This window comes from Mixophyes fleayi, chromosome 4 (genome assembly GCF_038048845.1).
Source record: "Mixophyes fleayi isolate aMixFle1 chromosome 4, aMixFle1.hap1, whole genome shotgun sequence".
Taxonomy (NCBI): Eukaryota; Metazoa; Chordata; class Amphibia; order Anura; family Limnodynastidae; genus Mixophyes; species Mixophyes fleayi.
The window spans coordinates 322305060-322329402 of record NC_134405.1 but is presented as its reverse complement, the minus strand read 5'-3'; the positions used below and the strand labels follow the sequence as shown (position 1 = coordinate 322329402).

Genomic DNA, 24343 nt, shown 5'->3' with positions numbered 1-24343 from the left:
GGCATTGATTAGATAGATAGATAGATAGATAGATAGATAGATCTATATATATATATATATATATATATATATATATATATATAGATCTATATATATATATATATATATATATATATATATATATAATGCTCTCTTGCCGCAGTAGGAGGGGCTTACAAATGCTGCCACCACTGGACTCCTTACCAGCATCCAGTACCGGGTTTCTTTTGGGTAACTGACACTGCGAGTGTACCACGTTACTGGCGTACCTGGGCTGGTACTCCTGACCTCTTACTATGGATCAGGGTTGCTGTGGATGGATCCCCCCTGGCCTATCACACTGACCAGAGCTGCAGGGTAGCAGGCAGAGCGGTGGTATCGGAAAGCTGGGTTTAACCTCAGAAACAGCCAGAGAACGGATTAGATTTAGGGTCTAATCTGCAGGTCACAGGAATACAGCAATATTGAAGATGTTTTCAAGCAGGTCTTTGAAGTAAGTGATGTTTATTTGCTCTCACACTGGTTGAAGGTACCAGTGATCAGGTCAGATGAAACAAGAAGAACGGTTCAGTGTACAAGACAGTGCTTTTTATACTGATTTGGAAACAGGCTATTTGCAAAGCCAACAATATATACACTTATCTATGAAATTCTAGAGATGCTGTGATGTCCTGCATCTGGTTTTCAGATGCAGAGAATCTAAGAGCCAGTGTTAATTTAAAGTTCCTGTCTTCAATGTTGGACCTTCACACATCAAAAGATCTAATTATCATGGGGCCCCTCTTCAGACAGTCCAGAATACACATTCCCAATGAAAGGTATAAACCCAAACAAGCCACTTCCCCACATCATAACACACAAAAGACTTCAATCCACAAAGGCTTATTGTATCAGATATATACTTTAAGAAATAATGCATCTCCTCTAACAAGGTTAAACAAAAAACAAATTTCTTCCCCTGGTCTCAGAAATTAAAGATTTCCCTTACCAAAATATACACACTATCAAAAATAAGTGCATTGGCAATTATATAAATAAGCGCCCTGTGCTAATGCCTTTAAATAAATTTATACCATAAGTTATTTATCAGTGATCTCATTAAATAAAAAAACTGTTACTTTGAATTAGAACACATATCAAAAAACTCCCCAAAATAGACACATCTGTAAACTTATTGAATTGGAGAAATACGGGCCTATTTATCAAAAGGAGAAATGCCTGTATCTCCGTGATAGCATGAGATAACACCCACTGGTGATAAGATTCACCAGGTTTATCGGGCGAAGCCTTTTTAACAAAGATTGTGGAGATACTTGCACTGTGGTAATCTCAGGATGGTGCTAACAGAAAAAATGGATGAAAAAAAATTGAATAAACCATTTTTTCCTGCTATAACCCATTTAACGTTTCTTAACGATCACCCGATATATCATTATGGGGACTGCAAAGTTCTCCAATTTATTAAGCCATTTTTTGCAACAAGGTAACCCCATCTCAGGATGGCATTTTCCACGGGATCCAGCTAAAGCCTCTCCGGCTTCGCTGGATCCCTCACCCGTAGAAGTGTTAATAGAACTGAGGGATGAATTAAACCCAAGGTGAAAATAAAAGCTGATGTTTGTACATAATGGTGTGGTTCACTGAGGGTTAACAAAACAAGAAGGTGTGGTGATAACCAGAGATAGTGTCATAAGGGGAGGAACAGAAGAATAGGGTAAAAGACCTGGGGAGAGTGGGAATAGCTCTCTCGGCTCCAGGACAAGCATCCATCCCTCCCATTCCCGACTCCTGGATCCGGTTCGCTCTCTGGTTGAGATGTCTTGTTACCTTCTGTTTTAAAGATGCAAAGCCTGGTTATCTCACAGGCAGGTGCTGAAACAGCAAAGACAAGAGGTTGGGCCAACCTGGAGTGCGGGCCGTGGTATTGGTACGGGTGCATGTTAAGCCCCGGAAGTAGGTTGGGCCAACCTGGAGCACGGGCCGTGGTATTGGTACGGGTGCGTGTTACGCCCCGGAAGTAGGTTGGGCCAACCTGGAGTGCGGGTCGTGGTATTGGTACGGGTGCGTGTTAAGCCTCGGAAGTAGTTTGGGCCAACCTGGAGTGCGGGTCATGGTATTGGTACGGGTGCGTGTTAAGCCTCGGAAGTAGTTTGGGCCAACCTGGAGTGCGGGCCGTGGTATGGGTACGAGTGTATGTTAAGCCCCGGAAGTAGGTTGGGCCAACCTGGAGCACGGGCCGTGGTATTGGGACGGGTGCGTGTTAAGCCCCGGAAGTGAGTTGGGCCAACCTGGAGTGCGGGTCGTGGTATTGGTACGGGTGCGTGTTAAGCCTCGGAAGTAGTTTGGGCCAACCTGGAGTGCGGGCCCTGGTATTGGTACGGGTGCATGTTAAGCCCTGGAACTAGGTTGGGCCAACCTGGAGCACGGGCCGTGGTATAGTACAAGTGTCCTGGTGTAGCACCGGAAGTAAGTTGGGCCGATCTGGAGCTCTAGCCTTGGTTATTGGTACGAGTGCTGGTTAAGCCCCGGAGGTAGGTTGGGCCGACCTGGAGCATGGACCGAGGTATTTGTACAGCGGCTGGTTAAGCCCCGGAGGTAGGTTGGGCAAACCAAAAGCGCGGGCCTTGCTTTCATGCGTTGGTGCGGCTTTGAGGTGGCAGGGGAACACTGTAGAAGATTAACATGGTGGGTGAACCGCACATTCATAGTAGCAGGCTTTTGGAACCCGTTTCCTTTGAAGATTCAGCTTAGGTTCGGTGCAAGCACAGCTCATGCGTGCTGGCTTGCGGAGCTTTACGTTTAGCCCAGAGGGGTGCGGGTTCCCAGGACGCCTGGGTGACGGATGTCCCATTAACATACAGATGCTAAGGGCGCTTACAGATAGACAAGGCAGTACAGTGTTCTCCCGCCACCATAATAACAGTTATTTAAATAAAAGAGTTTAGTTTGCCAACAAAAAGTCGGTGTGGTGTCTTTTATTATAGCACATAAGGTTTAAGGGTAAGACAGAAGGGTTTGACGTTATGTCATCAACTGTTAAGCATTTTATGCACAAGCACCGAACATCTTTAGGGCAGTGTCTCATATAGGACAATAAGCTGAGATTTCAAAGGACAGTGTATCAGTTACACTGCTGTAACATCCACGGCCTGCCCTTGTGTACGAATCCACAAAGTACATTTCTGAAGAGCAATCCTACAAGACTGTCAGTCACACTGTGTTCACTCTGCATGTATTTTGTATATATTATTCAGCTCAGTAATACCCAGACTTTGATATATATAAATTTCAAAATTAACATTATTCGGCTTTGCAGCTTACCTCCTCAGAACTATAATTGTTAGCTTGTCAAATAAGAGCAATATATTAAACAACGCATAACACCTCCATTGCTTTCTGACGCACTGGACATTACAAGAAATCATAAATATTTATACTTACTCTCCTGGACTTCCCAGGAGACTACCAAATATCCAGGAGTTCTCCTGGACTCCTGGAAGTGTAGGCCGTCTACCAGGTTCCTGTCCGATCTTCCTGCAAAGTGGCGACAACAAGATTTCCTTGGAGTTGCGATTCATGGCCCACCCGCCACTGCACTGTGGCGCCGAAAGGAAAAGTGGAGGTGTTACCCAATCAGATTCTAGCTGTCATTTTCTAGAATGTAGATAAATGATAACTAGAATCTGATTGGTTACTAGGGCCAACATCTCCACTTTTCCTTTTTAGAAGGTTTGAAAAATGTACCCCTAAGGGTCAATTTTTATATTATACGCAGTGAACATGCATTACTCCTTATAGGAGCGCCTTATAGAAGAAAGCGTTGTGCTCTGTTTTTGCCGGTAAAACTATTCCCCATGCTTGTATCAGTCTGTCTAGGTCTGAAAGGCGTTATGTATTTATGTGACATTGTGGCTTAAGCATTAAGGATTCCCATATATTAAAGTGAAAAGTATAGCTGGGTTCATTTCCTATGCTGTCTGGGAGCAGATTTGCTTCAAATCTTTCGCTCTTGGATCTTTAAAGACAATTGCAAAGTTTTTTCTTTTTCACCCTGTGAGAATAAGGGGGCACAAGAGGCGATGGCTGGTTTAAGTCAGGAGGAGGGTACCCGAGAGGTCAGATTCCATTCAGATGAAATCATATCCTTTTTGCTGTGATAAGAGGAAACCTTTTCATCAAGACTGCAGCTACATAAAAAATATACATGCATATTAAATTGGAGAGATTATTAGGAGCGCATACTGTAGTTCTGAATAAAGGGCTGAGTGACAGGCAGCCTTCTGCCAACTTCCAAGAGGGGTGTCGGAAGGGGTTAGCAAGACACGCAGACCCGCGCTTTCCGGATGAAAGCCATCTCCTGAGAGAATGGAGTCAGGGGCTCATTCCCTACACTAGAATTCCTTGCAGAAGCAGCTGCAATACTATCCCCTGTGTCAACATGGAATTATGACAAATCAGACAGGGACGTGTATCTGTGGCAGACATGAAGAATAATGCACAGAGAGAGGGAGAGCAGAGAGTCAGTCTGAGAGCTAGATGCCTCCATTGTGCTCCTCTCAAGGGGATTGTTAGGAGAACCCGAAGATGGAATGTGGCAAGCTTAGGGCTTTGACAAAAATGTTATTGAGACGCTATAAAGGAATATCTTGCTGCTCGCCTATGAATAAAGAGCGAGGAGGAATCTAGCTAGGCAATGGGACGGCATGCTGGAACCATCACAACTTAAAGCCGTATTTGTCATGCTCTGGCCTGACCAAGTGGAAATGAAGAGAGGGCCTGTCAGAAAAATAAATTAGCATGTCCGAACAGAAGGTAATCCAAAGAAGGAAGAAATCATGGGTATCTTTTCTAGAAAATATATATACTGAAATGAAATTAATACAAAGAAGCTGTGATGTTATGGGAACCTATACTCCCGCAGCGGCAATAATGTTAAAACTTTGAAAGATGCATCAAAATAATTTGAAAATACCCAAACTGTCACGTGAGGTTTTGGAGACCAGTGGGCCTAGAGGACAGCTCTGTGGTTTCCGTGGGGGCTTCCCCCCAACATTTGAGCTACCACTAACCATGTCTAGGCATGCCATGTTTCAGTGGCGTGAGAATCCACAATCGGTGTAAAAATGTTGGCTCCTGTGTCAGTTGTAGGATAGGAATATACAGAACAAGATCGCCAATACTGGCGCTATCTGGGTGTGCGGTCATCCCAAGGTCCATTTGTGATAAGACACTTTCATTGAATAAAGAGTTAGGAACCACATAGGTAATACGTGCATTACACAAATAAGGGATAGCAACAAAAAAAAAAGTGAAAAAATGTCCTAATAAATAGAAGACACAGATACTGATAGATATCTGCCAATAGTCCTTTTCCTTATTGGGCTGTTCTGATTGGTGCGTCCTGAAGGGAGCGGGGCTTATCAGAAATTGAGTGGGGACTTGACCGTATTTGGTTGTGGTCGGGGGGGGGGGGGGGGATCGGATGTAGAGCTTATTTTTGCACTTTTAATTCTTGGAAGGTATGACAGTGTATACTATAAAAACACAATCACATAAAACGCTATCACCAGAGATAGGGCTATCTCCCCTATACAAGAGGCATGACCGCTGGCAATAGCAGTGCCATCGCAAGTACAATGCAATCCTTCTTCTGTTACAAGTAAACCAATGAAAAAATGGTTTATTCTTCCAGTTCTACTACGCATGCGTGAACCAGCTGGCAAAGTGGTACAACTCTTACTGCTCCACTGGCGCAGCAAAGCGCTGAGTTAACCCTTACTGCTCCATTCCTGCATTGTCGAGGCTGCTGAGTATCACTTAGCTGCCTTGGCGAGATTTTAGTAATAAATGATGGTAATTTTCTATCATCCCAATAAGCAGCGATTAAAAAATCAGCCCTATCGCCAGATCTTATTAAATAGACCTTCTAACCAATCAGAGGCCTCTACACATTCTAGAACGGTAGGCCTAGTCACGCCAACTCCATGCTGTCCAGGTATTTTCGGATCCTTAACTGGAACATTCGCTGCATGTAAAGAAAACACTAAATTACCTGTAGCTCGTTGGCTTTTTTCAGGAAAAGCCAACAAGTGTTAATAATATCTCATTTTAAATATTTCTGCAAATAAGGTTTTCTATCTAGACATCTAATCATATGTTTTTCTTAGTAGTAATGCAAAGAATCCCGACTTATAAAGATGGCATTTTCCCCTTTAAATATAATTTCAACACATTTCTTGGCATGGATTGTCATTACATAATAACCACATGTTTTGTGAAATCTTCTGGTAGTTACTCTGGAGAAATGCGATGTAAGAGCATGTTGCTGTTTTTTACTGCTGGTTACCTCACAGAGTGTGTATTTCCAGTTTTCAAAAGCAATCAACACGGTGGCAGCGAAAAAAAAAAAATACTCCCCAAAGGCCCCTACACACAATCTAGTGCGATAAGCCATACCTCCCAACATTTGGAGTCCCGAAAGAGGGACAAATAAGCCACACCCCCGTCGAGCCGACGAACTTCCTGTTTGCGCAGTTCGCGAATGCACAGTAGTGCTTTTTGGACAGACGTCCTGCCCACTTCCTCCTAGACCTCCAGGGAAACTGGCTGCTATGGAATTTGCGCATTACAATTAGCGCTTTTGGGCATACTCCCGGACTCCCGGAAGAGTAGGCAAGCTTCCTGGACCCTATAAAATGCCGAAATTCACTGCATTGAATAGCTGGGTACGGGGCTTAATCGCGTCATTAAGCCCCCCCACTATTCAATATTGTGAATTTTTGCATTTTATGATAGGGCAGGGCTATAGTGACGTAATTATGTCGTCACGCCCCCTCCTACCCTTGTCACATGATCTGTACTAAGATCTCCTGGAGGACAGATTTAAAAGGTTGGCAAGTATGCTTTTGGGAAAGACGTCCTGCCCCACTTCCTCCTAGACCACCCAGGAAACTGGCTGCTATGGAAGCGAACCGTGGTGCTCCGATACCAGGACGAATTGTAAGTCGGGCGGGACAGCGGGACACTGAAAAAAAAAAAAGATGTAAAAAATAGAAAAAAATATTAATATTAATTTTTTCAATTAATTTCTCCTGCTATTGCCATCCCAAGATTGCAATAACAGAAGAAGCATTGCACTCAAAACTCAACACAATCTCAGGGTGGCGTTACTTTTTGCAATGTCTTGCCGGAGAGAATCCTCTTTGCTAGCAGCATGCTCCGCCCCTCGTTAGGCCACAGTTGACTTTACTGCGCATGTGGGAAGAAACATCGGCGCATGCTCAATAAGTCTGCTCTGTCAGTTCTATGGAGCCTGTTCCTCTGGCGAAAAACGCAATCTTGGTGGCAGTGATGATAGGACTGCATGTAACAGGGGGCAGTGTCATTATGTGAGGAGGGGAATGGAAGAGGAAGTCACAGACTAAACGTTAGAGAGTGGAAGGAGCAGGGTCCTCCAACAGCGCAGTAGCGATATAAGACTCCTGTCCTACTACTGTTGTAAGACTGTTGTGTCGAACGCACCTTTTTTTTTTCTTTAATGTTCTTGCCAATGTGCGTCACATCGTCAATTAAGCGGGTGGTCCGAAAAAGATTGTAGGCAGTACTTTGAAGGTACATTTTAATATTCGTCGACGTGTGCATTCCTGTCACAGACCTTAGGCCCGGAAAATGTTGTGGTTAGGGATTTAGAATGTCGGGAGGTATTTATAGGTTAACAGAAGAATAGGAACAAAATCCTATACAGTACTTAAAAGCAGGGGGGGGGGAAGAGGTTTTCTTCATACACATTGAAGCCATATCCCCCCTCCCCCGATCATGCCATAAAAGGAACGCAAGAATTTGACTAGCAATAAAAATGGATCATTTAATGCAAGAAAGTCGAAACAACATATGCTCTTTAAAATGGGTCTGTCTGAAACGTTCACAAAAAAGCAAGAAATGAAATGAAACAAAGGACAGACTGAGAAAGGCGTGCCATTATATACACCTGCTGAGGCCTAACACCTTCCCTTCTGTGTTTGCAAAAGACATTAAAAATCGCAGCCAAGTATTTTAATTTATTGTATTTGAAAACCGAAGGCTAGTGCTATTATGTAAGGAAAATATTTATATTAGTATATTTTTCTATGGTTCAAAATTACCTTGATGCCATTGAAAATATATCACTTTCAAGGAATAAAATATTATTAATGTTTTTTTAATGCTTATTTCAGTCCAATGTACTTTAAGAGCTTAAAAAAAAGAACATAAAAAGTGAGGATTTTTTTTAATGAATGCTGGTTGCTGGTGAGATAAACTGTAACATCCATAAACTGGAAGAGAACAGTAATCCTATTGCCAAAAATAGCATTCAAATATTACAATGGATAACTAGTTGCAACAATGATGAACTAAAAATCAGATAAGGTTAAAATTGTTCTATACAGAAAGGGAAACAACGTACATAATCTCTCAAGATAATTCTATTAAAAGATAGCGGGATAAATGTATCAACCAGCGGATGCTGCAAGTCACCGATTTCAGGTAACTTTGCAGGGGAAATTTAAAACGGCAATGGCTTTCAAGGCAAAACTAGCCATTAAATGTGCCGTTGCCAACATAATACTGTTTTGGGCTTTACTCCTGATCCACAAAAGACATTTTGCTTTACAGGGCAATGGTGGAGGTTTGCATAACTGAAGGCAATTCCTGTGTTGGTGCATGGGTGGGTACAAGGTCTTTCTGCCACGTAAAACAGACCTGAAACTTACAGTACTATGTAGGTGGCAGAGTGGCCTATGAGAATGGGGGTGTGGTCACAGTGAATTGGAGGCGTGTCTTGGTGGATCAGGAAGTGGTTTAGGGCAATTAGGAGATGTGGGCAAATTTATCCTATTCTCCTCCCACAATTTTGCAGATATGTAAATAAGGGGTTAATCAAGCAGTATATTGGTAGAAAAATTTATTGAGGGGTGAAGTCTAAGGGGCATATTCAATTGTTGGGAAATCCCGCTGCGGAAAAACTAATACAGGTAATACGGTAAAATCTAGCTGGATTTCAGCTCGCGGCTCAGGGAGCTGCGAGCTGAAATCCAGCGAGTAAATTACCGTATTAACTGTTTTTCCGCGCACCATTACCGTACCAACGGTTATAGTGCGCGGACCGTGGGATTTTCTGCGTTTCCGCCGACAATTGAATATGCCCCTAAGGATTATAGCAGATCATTCTTACTGGTCATCATCATCATTTATTTATATAGTGCCACTTATTCCACAGCGCTGTACAGAGCACTAACTCACATCAGTCCCTGCCCCATTGGAGCTTACAGTCTAAATTCCCTAACATACACACACACAGACAGAGACTAAGGTTAATTTAATAGCAGCCAATTCACCTACCAGTATGTTTTTGGAGTGTGGGAGGAAACCGAAGCACCCGGAGGAAACCCACGCAAACACAAGGGGAACATACAAACTCAACACGGATAAGGCCATGGTCAGGAATTGAACTCATGACCCCAGCGCTGTAAGACAGAAGTACTAACCACTAAGCCACCGTGCAAAACATGCAATCTTCAGGACCACAATTCAGAAATGATCCCCTCTGGATGAAAGCTCCAATATATTTCAAATAAATGTCTCAAATCACTTTGGTGTGTATGTATATTTATTTCAGTTTGCCAAAGCCCAGAAATGAAGATGAGCACAGGTTTTTGGTGAGTGACTAAAACTCTAAATATTATGTGTGTTTACAAATCTTGAGTCTTTAGTCTCTTTTCTTTCTAAATTCCATTAAAAATAAAGACGAATGTAATTTGTGGTAAGAAAACGAACATACAATTTTCTAGACATCCACTCCGGTGTAATCAGTGAAGTAATCTTATAAAAATGTGCCAGAGCTATTAATACCAACCACAAAAGTCAGCATATTGTGGCATGTAAAATATTATGTGGTAAAATGGTGCCTGAATCATGCAAAATAGTGGGTGTGGATATTGTAAACAGTAGGCGGGGTTACATTGAGGGTGTGGTTAGTATGATATTGAACAAGTAGAAAAAGCTTAAAAGTCATCCCCATATCTCCACTAAGTCACTTCCTGTCTTCCAAAAATCATGTCACCGTTTCCCTGTGACACTGATGTATATGGCAGACCAAAATGCATGAATATCACGCAGTATGCCAAAACCTACCAGAAAGGCATCATTAACTCATTTTTTGTCTACTCACAACCTATCCCCATTTTCATCGGTGGTAGTCATATTAATGACTACCACTATAACGACATAGGTTAAACCTACAAAAAAATTGCGATTTAAAGAATGCCTACAAAACTAAAATAATAACTTACAATAAAAATGACAGTGGACATCTTCGGCATGCTTACGCTACATACCGATTCCTCTGAATGCCGGCACTTTGAAATTACGTCACTCTCCATAGCCACAGAGATATCTCGGTATTTAAATCGGCAATGCCAGGACCCCAAGGTGTAAATGAGATGTTAAAGTCGTGGGGTCCTGGCATTGCCGATTTAAATACCGAGATATCTCTGTGGCTATGGAGAGTGACGTAATTTCAAAGTGCCGGCATTCAGAGGAATCGGTATGTAGCGTAAGCATGCCGAAGATGTCCACTGTCATTTTTATTGTAAGTCATTATTTTAGTTTTGTAGGCATTCTTTAAATTGCGATTTTTTTTGTAGGTTTAACCGATGTCGGAATTACCAACATCGCAAAAAAATGGTACCCAACCCATTTTCATCCCCCTAAGAATCAGTGCACACGGAAAATGCTTCTAAAACTAAAATATTGTTGCTGGACCCATATAATTGCATCACACCTTGTACAAAGTATGCATACTTAGCCCTAACTGTCATGAGAGAAAGATTATATCATTTGTTTGAATAGACAAAAATATTCAAAAGATATTTCAAAATTGTTCTAATCTTGAATGGCATTAAATTTATTTTAAAAAAAAGTAGTTATAATATTGTCACATATTTCAGCCTATAGAAACCAGCTAACAAAATACAAGGTTGCTTATTATAGTTATAGCTGTCACAATGAGAATACATGTCACAAACAGCAATCACCTGATCCTGCATGACTTGTGTGTTGCAAAGGGTTAAGCACAACAAAACCACCTGGCTTGCCTAAAAATTATTAATATCATCAAAATGCTATTTCACACTCACTATCTTTGTCCAAAAACTGCCACGACCTAGAGTTATTTTCAATATTTTCAAAGCTAACAATATGCAGGAGCTCTCAGGTTCTCCCTAAACTTATATCACACTAATCAAACAATAAATTAACTATAGATATCATTAACCAAACAATCTCCTGAATTTAACTTATGTAGTGTTTATAAATGACCAAGGTTAACTAGCACATAAATTTGTTAAGAACACGAAGAGAGAACATTATTAAATGGAATTTAACACGACAAAATAGTCACAATGCATATGGTATACAAAATAGTCACAATGCATATGGTATACAAAAATAATATTAATACCTTGACATACAGCATGAAAATGCCAACAAGTTTCTAAAAACATGTTTCTTAAAAACAGAAACTTAAAACTAATTTATTTTCATGTAGCTTCACATTGGAAAGGTTGGCAAATAGGACAAATCTTCAATATGAAATTCACTGCCATAGAAATGACAATACATAACAGTTTACCATGGTTTTTAAAATCACAGATTTTCCACCTACCACCCCCCTTATGTGAGTTCACCACACCAGGGGGTAAATGTATCAAGCGGAGAGTTTTCCGATGTGTTTGCAAAACCAATCAGATTCTAGCTATCATTTATTTAGTACATTCTACAAAATGATAGCTAGAATCTGATTGGTTGCTATAGACAACATCTCCACTTTTCAAACCCGCTGGAAAACTCTCAGCTTGATACATTTATCACCAGGTTTGTGAATTTGCTAATTAACTCCTTTATAGCTTTTCAGCAAACTTCTCCACTCAGGATTTCTTAAAAATGTAATATTTTTGTTGACACATTCTAGAGATATAATTTTACATTCGATAAGCAGGTTATAACGTCCTGCACATGTACACATGAAATGTGAAATTATTAGGTATAATATTTAGGATGATGCATGATTAATATAGTCTCCTTATGAGTTTAGCATTCAAACTTGACATATATCATGGGCCTATTTGCACTGATTATAAATGCTCACAGTGAAATATCCAAATATGAAGTATAAATAATATTTCTTTGATGTATGTATTTCTTTCTGGAGAACTTGACTATTCGAGGCTTGTATTAAAACCCTTAACTGAGTTTACCTTGTGCTAGAGAAATAAAGTCTGGCTGAATATGTCAACTTGTACTAGGTAGCAGGGACAGGGGAGATTGTCATCCTAGGTAAGTTAAGTCAGTACTTGCACATGGTGAGTTCACATGTTAAAACCATTATATCTGGGTGATAAATCAGAGATATATTTCATATTTTATTTTAGTCCTTCTGATTATTTCATAATCTACCCTACCCTTCTGCTCCATGGGAGGTTTCTGTTCCCCCTAAGCTCGCCTTAGGACATCTGCGTTATGGTTTGACAGGTGTACCGCCCCAACATCTATAAGATTGTATGAGCCAGTTAGAAAGCTTAAATGCTTTGCTTTTTGCCACAAGACAGTAAATAGTACACTCTACTTTACAGCTAATTTATGACATAACAAACTTACCTATAGGTAGGTCCATTGCTTGCAGTCTCTGTCCTGTAACATAATATATAAGAAAGCATTGTGAGAAAGCATTTTTTCATAGTTCACTGTTTAATTTGAGAAAAAAATTAACTTGAGTTATATCTGTTTCTACAAAGAAATAGCTAAAATTATTCACAAACCTCTTAAAAGTAAGATAGATAGATAGATAGATAGATAGATAGATAGATAGATAGATAGATAGATAGATAGATATGAGGCAGATAGATAGATATGAGACAGATAGATAAATATATAGATCAATATAAGATAGATACGAGAGAAATAGATTAATAGACAGATAGCTAGATATGAGACAGAGAGATAGATAGATAGATAGATAGATAGATAGATATGAGAGAGATAGATTGATAGATATTAGATAGATATATATGAGACAGAGAGATAGATAGATAGATAGATAGATAGATAGATAGATAGATAGATAGATAGATTGATATATAGATATGAGATAGATATGAGATAGATAGATAGATAGATAGATAGATAGATAGATAGATAGATAGATAGATAAATGTATAAATAGATATGAGAGATATGAGAGAGAGAGATTAATAGATAGATAGATAGATAGATAGATAGATAGATAGATAGATAGATAGATAGATAGATAGATAAATGTATAAATAGATATGAGAGATATGAGAGAGAGAGAGATTAATAGATAGATAGATAGATAGATAGATAGATAGATAGATAGATATTAGAGAGATAGATGGATATACAAATAGATAAATATGAGAGAGATACATAGATATGAGAGAGATAGGTAGAGAGATAGATATTAGATAGAGAGATAAGATAAATAGATGGCTAGATATTGTGGGGTCACCACCAGCAATAGATCTCTATGCAAAGCATAACAAGGATTGTGGAGCTACAAGTATTATCACAATCCTTATTCTCATCTCACAATGGCATAAATGGAAATAAAAATTATGAAAAAAATGCTGTATTATTTAAAAACAATTTTTTCTATCACCATTAAGTTTAGAATATTTATTTTTTTCATATCTTTATCTATTTTGTTATTATTTTGTTTTCTTTAATGGCACAAAAAGCCCAAACCCTGGTCTTTCAGTGTCATGCTGGATGCGGCTCGCTAGTAGTGAGTCACATGTGCATCTCCCGGCGATGCAGCAAGTGAAGCTCCTGCTCTCCGCTAGTATTGCTCAGCTGCCTACGCGTGATCTTATTCATACATTGCTGCGGTAAGAGATGATCGAAAGTCAGCATTATTATCGCAGATTAAAAAATTAGAGAGAGAGAGATGGGAAGGAGATAGAAATAGATAGAGGTTAGTTTATAAATAAAGGTTGACAGGACATAGGACTCATGCAGAAGATTCAATGCTGGGGCTACAAATCTTGAGCCAAAAAGGGGCATTATCTGTCAACCAGACTCAGGGCTAGATTTACTAAACTGCGGGTTTGAAGAAGTGGAGATGTTGCCTATAGCAACCAATCAGATTCTAACTCACTTATTTAGTACATTCTACACAATGACAGCTAGAATCTGATTGGTTGCTATAGGCAACATCTCCACTTTTTCAAACCCGCCGTTTAGTAAATATACCCCTCAGACTCTAACAACCACAGAACAATTTGCACCGGGTACAGCAGATTCAGGATGATAGCTGCATAATGGCATGGAATGTTTCATTATAAATAATTACAATTCGTATTGTCTGGCTACTAAAAATGTATTTAAAATAAGTTTGTTCAAGGTGGACACCAATTTCATGGCTCATTATGTATATTTGTGTAATGCATACCGAAATATTATTTAGCAATATGTCAAATTTGTTATTCCAGGTGATTGGAATTCAACAGTTAAAATAAGAGAGTTTTAGACCGGCATGCACTGGTAACCAGACCACATCAAGCAGCCGCCATAACACTTTAGTTAGCTAAACTAGTTTGTAGAGAGGCAAACACAGAGGGTGGTCTTTTCGATGGAGAATTGAGGTCAGTTTTGGGGCAGTGTGACTGCCAACACCATATTTGGCATTAGGATAAATAGTTCCCCTCTACTCTGGCTTGTCAGCCCTTTAATCTTCCTCCGGCGTAAAAGTTACAACGAAAGATTAAATGGCAAATCAATTTGTCATGACTAGAGAGTGTAGTTTTTACAGTGCCTGCATTACAGCCCATTTTTGCAGGTTAAGAGTGTTTAGAAGAAAGACAGAATGTGTAACTAAAAATAAATTGTGACCCTACATTCCGACATCTGTTTCCTCAAAGCTATTATCTGTTTCAACGTCTTAAGCCCAGATGGAGGATATTTAAGCTTCACTTCATTTAGAGGCGCAGCTCGGAGTTTCATAACTGTGAGGGCTAAAGTCAGAATGATAAAGGTGGGTTTCTGATGAGTCTTGTAAATGAGAAAAGGACTTTCCCCATTCTGTGATTTCCCCTTGACGAAGGTTGTACATCCTTTGGTTACCTACCATTATACTCTTCATTCTATGGTTTCTGCTGTATAACTCACATAGGCTTCCCAGATTCATCAGCTCCCCTTTCAGGCCGTTTTTGGGCGAGGAGCTGACACACATCCAATATGGCTGATTATACAGGGATTTCCACCTTCAAATAACTTTAATTTACTGATGTGTATGTGCCCTCCTCCAGCTTTTGCTAAGTGCACTGCTTAATCGTAATGGACCTGATTTATGATGGACACTAGAGCAGAGCAAAATTCCTTGGTTTTCACCAGTGCGCCCAGCATGTCCTTCTTGCGTATGAAGGAACACCCTCCGCACGTGGTAGACGCCTCTGCCACCAACCCAATTTAGGTAGGACAGTCCCGACTTGAGGGCTCTGTTCCGCCAGCCCTATCTGTTCAGCCTTGTCCTGATCGGTGGGAAATTAGGAAGGTATTGCCTGTTAATTGCTTCTCTACATGGCAGCGCAGCGGTGAATTGGGTGCTGTGCACACTGGCAGCGCAGCGCAAATGTTGGGAGGTATAAATAAAATGTTTCACTGTTTCCCCTAAAATAGTGCTCAGTCTCATTTAAGGTTTGAGTTAATCATGAGTGAGGAGACATCATGGCCGTCAGTATCACAGGTGACATTTTTGTGGGCTTGAAGCTTTATTTTACATTGTCCAAAGTCCGCCTATGGGGCATATTCAATTGTAAGCGTTACTCGGAAAAGTAACGTGGCGTGCGCACTATTACCGTCATTACGGTAATAGTGCGCGTAATTACCGTTATTACGGTACCTTTAACGCCGGCTTTCAGGGAGCTGCGAGCTGAAATCCGGCTTAGAATTACAGGGGCGCACGGAGTATTGTCGGGGGGGGGTTTCTCCCCGCCGACTGAAAAAACAAAACAAAAAAAACACGAGAGAGAAGCTCCGTTTCGCCAGCGATGTCCTATACAGCAGCCGCGGCGCTGTCTAAGAAGCGTCTGCGGCGGTGCTGTATACAATACAGCACCGCCGCGGACGCTTCTTTGACAGCGCCGCGGCTGCTGTATAGGACAGTGGCCACTTAGTTAGACTAAGAAACCCCCCCTGCGTGCGCCACTGAATTATAAAAAAAATTGTTCAAACTACACGATCACTGTGAGAGCGCGAGACATGGTCCCAAACTGTGAGACTCTCAGTGAGAATGTGAAAGGCGGAAGGTATTTGTACAGTTGGACCAGCAATTTGTTGACAATAGTTTTCCACTCTCTTAAATAGGACCGGTCACTTTGTTATTTAAATAATAACCATTCAGGCCATCTTCAGAATTATTTACATAATAATGCAATAGAGCATTTATAGAAAAATAACAGATTCCTCCTGCAGCTCCTTTTCAGAAGATTTCCTGTCCTATATTACCTTGGTGCAGCTCCAACCTACCATCTAGCGATCTCAAAGCCAAACAAAGGGTCAGACGAGGGTCCACCTCAAGGACCCTTACATTACAATACGAGGGTCATTTTTGGATTAAGGCAGGTTTTAAAAAAATCGAGATCGTCCTTTTCAATGTAAGCAATAACCAGATGTCTGGAAGCATTCTTGTAGAACATCTATAAATTATGCAACCATAGGAAAATACCTTAGGGCCATTGTCAAATTATCGACCAGACATTATTTGCGAATGAGTTCGTTTGTGTAGAAGATTTCATTTGCATAAAATGATGGGACAACGAAGACACAAAATTAAGACACAAAGGGAGGTGGCCTACTGTTTTGCACTTTTTTTTGTACTCAATTCTGCAGAATGTCTTACTATGCTTTCCAAAGCCGTCTGTAATATTTGGTAAAAGGGTCATTTTAAGTTCCTGTTTAGTGAAAAACGTTATGAGCTGCTAATGGTAGTTTGTATTTTATGTGGTACCAGATTTACAGAAAAAGCCTACAGCAGCGGGCAGCCCAGACATATGTTAAAAAATAAATAAATTGGGGGTTGAAAAGAATGGTAAAATCACAAAACCTGTTAAAATAATGAGTCATTTTTCCACCTGTTCTACTGTGAGAACTGTGACATAATGTGCAACATTTTTTCAAATCACTTCATAGAATTTTAGTCCAGTAAAGCACTTTTACAGAAAGGGATTTTGTACACGGCTTCACAGAAATTTAAAGTGTTTTGGCAAGGGTTTGACATGAGTCCCCGGTGGCTTGTAACACGGGGAACTTTTCAGAATAAACGTTATGTAGTTTTGGTGGACACAATTCTTTCATTTTAAGACTGATACAATATCAGAATTCATAAAATGTAATTAAAGGTATTTTAGGTTAACGGTGCACTTAAAGTCTATCACTCGTTGAGCAACAACTTGAGTCTGAATAATAGTAACACTCGTTACTCAATCGTCTCTTGGTACTCCACAAACTTGGAACTCCCAGATGTTCGGAAGACCATGAAAAAGTCACTACGCAATTTTTATTAAGGAAGATAACAGGTTAGTCATAATACTCAGACAACATTGCATTCAGAGAATGAAAGGTGACTTATCGTATAGCTAGCCAGAACCCAAGATTAACCAAATACCACCCATACAATGGGGCAAGTTGGAGTTCGAACACATAGGGGCTCTTATAGTTTTTAACTTGATGACCAGTGGTCTACATAGTTGCTAATTGTTCCTGATTGTTTGAGAAAATCATAGATTTCAATTATTTATCTAAGGGCTCTATTTATTAAATAGAGAAAAGCCCTATCCGTCCTGAACTGTTGTTTTCATCAGAGATAGTGTTTCTCTCCATCTATAGAAGGGCATCCCCGGCTATAGGAGTGCTATGGTCAGTGGTAGCAACCGCCGGTGAAATGATGGGCATTCACTTCCACTCCGCATCTGTGTGCCGGCTAGACGGATCAACGGTACATCTGCAAAGACTGGCTCAGTGAACCAATAAGTTAAACCTGACCACTCCTGCCCAATATCATTGAGGCAGCTGAGAATTGCCATGTCTTAGTATACAGATATGTAAATGTTTGCACAATGGCCTGGATGATTCCATGAATTGCAGTCTTCTCCCAACTAGTATGGCTGGGTGAGTGCCAATACTTGGAGGAGAAGGGTGCAGTGTGTGGGCAGCACGGTGGCTTAGTGGTTAGCACTTCTGCCTCACAGTGCTGGGATCACGAGTTCGATTCCTGACCATGGCCTTATCTGTGTGGAGTTTGTATGTTCCCCCCATGTTTGTGTGGGTTTCCTTCAGGTGCTCTGGTTTCCTCCCACACTCTAAAAACATACTGTTAGGTTAATTGGCTGCTATCAAATTGACCCTAGTCTGTCTGCCTGTCTATTTGTCTGTCTATTTGTCTGTCTGTATGTTAGGGAATTTAGACTGTACGCTCCAATGGGGCAGGAATTGATGTGAGTTCCCCGGACAGCACTGCGGAATTAGTAGCGCTATATAAATAAATGATGATGATGATGATAATGAGTGATAACCCTACACTGAGCAATTTATATTTGAACTCCTTCAGGGAACTTAGGTGTTAGCAAGGGTGAGTATCTCCAGAATGGCATCAATCCTGCATCTGGGTTCTCTTACTATGTGAGATCTCCTCTAATTCCCACCCATAAATTAATGTACAACAATTATGTTGGGAAATGAATGCAGTGTTCGCTATGATTTAGCAAACTCGGCTACATGTTGCTACATCATTCCGCCAGCAACTCCTACAGTGGTGTATAGAATTATAGCTGGAATATCCAGAAACATACAACAGACTTTGATGAATTATGCCCAGTGTGCAGGAGATAGAGTAATAAATGTTTATTGGGAATTAGGAGGTTTCCTTGGACTTCATAAAAGGGCAGGACTTCTTTGTCTCTCGAGACAGCTGAAACATAACATACACATACCAAAATTTCCTTGGTATTTCACACAGTGAAAACAGGCAGAGGTTTATGCTACATACGGATGATTACAGCTATGTAATGCTCAGCAATGTTCTGTATGTAACTAACAATATCATTCCTGGGGGTACATAATCCTTGAGCTCCAGCCCATATAGAACTTCTTGTACACAGTGAACATGAGGACAGTGGGTTCACTTGTACCCAGGGGTACATCAACTATGGAGGAGTTAACTGGACACTTATTTTAGGACTGGATATACATTTTTTGCAAAGATAAGGATATGGGAGATAGGGTAGCAAATGCCGTTCTGTAATGATTGCATTAAACAGAGATAACATATACCAGTGGTGGAATAGGGCATAGCCAGGACCCAAAAGAAAACATATTTGCATTATGTTATTTACTTATTTAATTCAGTGTTGATTCCTAGTATTTAGCCAGTGTTTCTATTGATTAGTGTTATATACTTTTTGTAGTGCTTGGTTTTAGGATATAGAGGTTTAATGTAGTCTACTTGAGACGACATGTTTTTACTTGTTATGTGAATAAAATTGTGTTGATATTAAGATTAATTCATATAATAATTAATTCATATATAATTATTACACTCACATTAGGACAATTGAGCGCATAACCACTATCCTTCATTTACAAGTGTGCTTATGCATGTTCCTATATGAGCCTTAGAAGGTAGAAGCAAGCTTCTCATGAAATTGTTTTCTAGCAATATGTTATAGCCACGGGAAGTGTCATTTTGGAATAAAGTCACAACGCATGGTGGAGGCAGCCATTTTGTGTGGTGAACCAATGACATCATTGGGTTACTGACGGAGAGAGCCATTTTGTGTGGTGAACCAATATTGACTAAAAATGCAGCTTATCAATTCAATATCAGTGAAGGAAACAAGTAGATATTTTGTAAAAGATGCAAGAGTTTTTCAAAAAATAACGATACATACAAGTTTAGGCTGGGGCTTAATGATCTGGAAGTATGATTGATTATGGTTACGTGCAGGTAAGATTTGGTACATCAGTGTAATCCTTTGATGATATAATATATATCTATATATATATATATCGACCACTGAGTGTGTGTATATATATATATATATATATATATATATATATATATATATATATATATATATATATATCTCCTGAGGGAGTCCTTTTGAGGATGAAACACGTTGAGGCAATTCATTTTTCCACTAATTGTTGAGGACACACTACTCTTTCCTGGGCTATATCCATTGGACTTTTTCTTCATGTAGCTTTTTGTGTGGAGACTTTGGGGGAAGTTCTGTATGTACCTTATGAGGTCCTGTGTTTGAGACCAGTGAATCTACAATACTGGATTACAGATAAGCATTTATTGTTTTTATTGATTGTGAGTTTGCATTTTATACACCTTTTTATTAAAAATTTTGTTTTGAAATACTACACCATATGGTATATTATTATCATTTTCCCCTACCTGCTGAGTGGAGGAGAGATATCGTGAGAACCGTTGCTGTTCGTGAATGATTGGGAAACAGATAGACAGATAAACTGCTCCTATCTCTTTCTGAAGAAAAATTGTGACAACAGTGGTGCTATTCGTGAGTGATTGAGAAGCAGATATACAGATAAGCTGTTTATTTTCCTTATTCTGGTACGCATATATCACTAAAGATTGGGTGAAAGATATCATCTGTGTATTACACCGTATTGCAATTATCATGTACATCAATGTACGCTGGGACCTGTGCTATTATGAGGAAAACCATAGATAAGCACAATTTTTCATTTTTCTGGTACGCCTAATCTTGGGTGGCTGGGTGACAATGAATCCATTTGTATAACGGTATTACACGATTTGGTTTCTTTTCTCTCTTTATATGAGCACACAAGACTACAGCGAAAGTACATGACTACGGTGAAACACCCTCTTCTGTGTATTCATAAGCTACCTTCAAGTATATTTCTGGTACGCACGTATATACACCCTGGCTTTTGGGTCTACATCATCCACAATACCACACCATAGGCGCCACATCTCCTCTCATCTGCTTTCATATCTCTCTCTCCCTCTCTCTCTCTCTCTATATATATATATATATATATATATATATATATATATATATATATATATTCATGACAGTAGTACTAAATTTAACATTAAACAGTTTATGAACTACCAGACAACATCTGTGATTTACCTACTAGAATGCACAGGTGGGCTAAAATATGTTGGTAAGACCAAATGCCCACTGAGGATACAGGAACATACTTACAATATAAAAAACTAAATTGAAAGTCATTCAGTATCTAAACATTTTATCAATAAACCTAATTCAGATCCACGTTTCATTACTTTTAAAGCAATCGAACATGTTCAGCTAGGACCCAGAGGGGGAGATATTCAAACTAAATGATCCCGAAGAGAAATGTTCTGGATTTTCCAACTAAATACATTGAGTCCGTATGGTTTTAATGAAGGTTATGAGACTGCACCTTTTGTATAATTAATGAGATTTCCACAGTTTCCTATCTATAGGCGACCCATTACTTTGTAGTAATTAGACTATAGCAAATTTTATTACTCTTATCATTATTATTATTATCTTTGTTTAAGCTTTGGACATATATGGATAATAATTTTATTGTTATGGGTAACCTGGTTTTGAGTTTTATATACCGATATCTTATATATGATATCTGTGTTATATCCTCGGTGATGTAATTTTATTCCGATTTGTGTATGTTGATTTAGGCTTTACACTTGTTGACGCCCCAACTGTTCACATATGTGATGGTTATTATTCATTTTTTATTTATTTAGGCTTATAATGCACTTCTTATTGTATCTATATTGCTATGTGTGATGACCAATCCTTTATCATCATCAGTTATTTATATAGCGCAACTAATTCCGCAGCGCTGAACAGAGAACTCATTTACATCAGTCCTTGCCCCATTGGAGCTTACATTCTAAATTCACTAACATAGACATACACACACACACACACACACAGAGACTAGGGTCAATTTTTGATAGCAGCCAATTAACCTACCAGTATGTTTTTGGAGTGTGGGAGGAAACCGGAGCACCTGGAGGAAACCCATGCAAACACAGGGAGAACATACGAACTCCACACAGATAAGGCCATGGTCAGGAATCTAACTCATGACCCCAGTTCTGTGAGGCAGGAATGCTAACCACTAAGCCACCGTGTGTGTGATGGCCAACTTTATATTGATTATATTGTATTTATACATAAGGTGTGCCCTTTTTAAAAATGGCTGCCGCCCCCTTTACAATATGGACACTTATTAGGTATCCACATAGATAAATTGCCAACAATACCGACATAGCTATTAATATAAATAGCCATAAGAGATTTCCATCCTATTAATCAGGCGGTATTGGTAAACACATATTGGGCTATATTTTATCTGCGTTTTATTATTTTTTACATTCATTGCATTATATGTGTAGCCTGTGCCCCTCTTAAAGATGGCCGCCGCCTCTTTATGTAACATACTTACTCGACTCCCTTGAGGAATATGGCGGACGCCATTTTACCAACTGATTAGTCTAAAAACCAACAAGAGCACCAATTTATTCTCTCAGTGCCAATGCTGAACCTGTAATAGACTTTTTAATGCTCCCCTTTTATATATATATATATATATATAGCGTAACTCCCGAAACCGGAAGTGATCCTTTCGCATGCTCAGTTATGTGGCGTACTGAGTCACAAGATGGAGACCGCCATCGCTATATAAGATCACACTTTTAGAAGTTATCCTCATCCTCCTGATGAAGTCTATTGACGAAACGCGTTCAGGCTATTTTGTACACCTATCCTTGGTATTGTCAGGTACATACTGTCTCTCTGGCTCCTAAGTGGAATCCTGTTTGGAACTTTTGTGCGGAGACCATTGGAAACTACTATATGGACTAACTGGAGATTTAACATTGCTAACAGTATACCTAATGCCTATGGAACACAGATAAGCATATAATATTTTATATGTTGTGAGTGTGCATTTTTATGGTATATGTTGAATACATTGTTAGAAAAAATACTACACTATATGGTATTTCTATTTCTAATATATACCTACTGAGCGGAGCATCTTAGCTGTTACTATACTGGGGCTTCTGTGCATGACCAAGAAGTAATATATATGATCAAGCTGTCTTCATATCTACATTGGATATATCAGGATGAGCTGAGGCTGTTTCCATGAAGCCGAAATACACAGTAAGCTATATTCTTTATTTCTTCTGGTAGGGTGCCTCACGGTGCTCTATATAGAACTGTCACTGGTGTTTTGATTTTACTACTACTACTATTTGGTTGCTTCTCTCTGTTTGTACATTTGCATATGGTTGGAGACAATGGAAGCTTCGCAGCACATATATCACAATACTGGTGATTTGGGAATTCCTTCCAGAGGACAATGCACTATTTGGTATCCCTTGCTCCTGCCACTTGGTTTATATATATATATATATATATATATATATATATATATATATATATATATATATATATATCTATATCTAGAGAGTGAGAGATAGAATGGCTTCCTTGTGGAGCCACAATCCAATCAAACCTCCGATTTAGAGGAAAAATTAGGCAAATCCCTTAATGCCCCCTCAAACCGAAGTTAGCATTATGCACATCATGGGTCAGCCCAGCTAGGGAAGGAAGGGAGCATCAACGCATATTGCACAGCCTCACATTCTTCTTATCACACCCAGACTTCCATTTACCCAATTCCATGAAGGCTTGAATGAAACAACCTTCCTTGACCGCAACTGTCGTGGCACCAATCCTAAAGGAATTAGTGCCATAGCTGGCTGAGTCCAAACCCAGTCTACTCAAACATTGCTGAAGAATCACCCTGAAGTAAGATTTAGTCAAAGAGGAGCCACGCAAACACCTCAACCAATGATAGCCAATGGCTGGTTCCCTGTCCAAATAATTATCAGACAAACTAACCGGAAAAACCAAAGCATCATCTTTACGCAGAAATGTGATCCAAACACCCTTTACCGAGCTGATCAGCTTTAGACATGTGGATATTACAAACTAAATATTACCATAAACAACAACATTCTTGGAAAGCAAAAACTGAACAAAGAAAAACTGCTCAGCACACTGCTATAATCAGCAAAGGAGTTGCTATTTCTACTTGTACACCACCACCCTTTTAAGCATCTGATATGAACCAATATATTGATTGAGTAACTTCCACTTCTGTAAAGCAAAAACTGTACAAAGTGAAAACCAGGGGAAGACCAACCCTAAAAGAACCAAGAAAAAAAGCA

At 39.6% G+C, this 24343-nt stretch overlaps 1 protein-coding gene across 1 annotated transcript in view; it reads right to left on the bottom strand.

The window, feature by feature from the left end:
- CCND2 (cyclin D2) overlaps positions 1 to 24343 on the bottom strand; it is a 484289-nt gene that overhangs the window by 145974 nt on the left and 313972 nt on the right. Inside the window, exon 5 of the mRNA XM_075210201.1 lies at positions 12673 to 12705. The gene's annotated coding sequence lies outside the window, so the exon portion shown is untranslated. The remainder of the gene's footprint in view (positions 1 to 12672; positions 12706 to 24343) is intronic.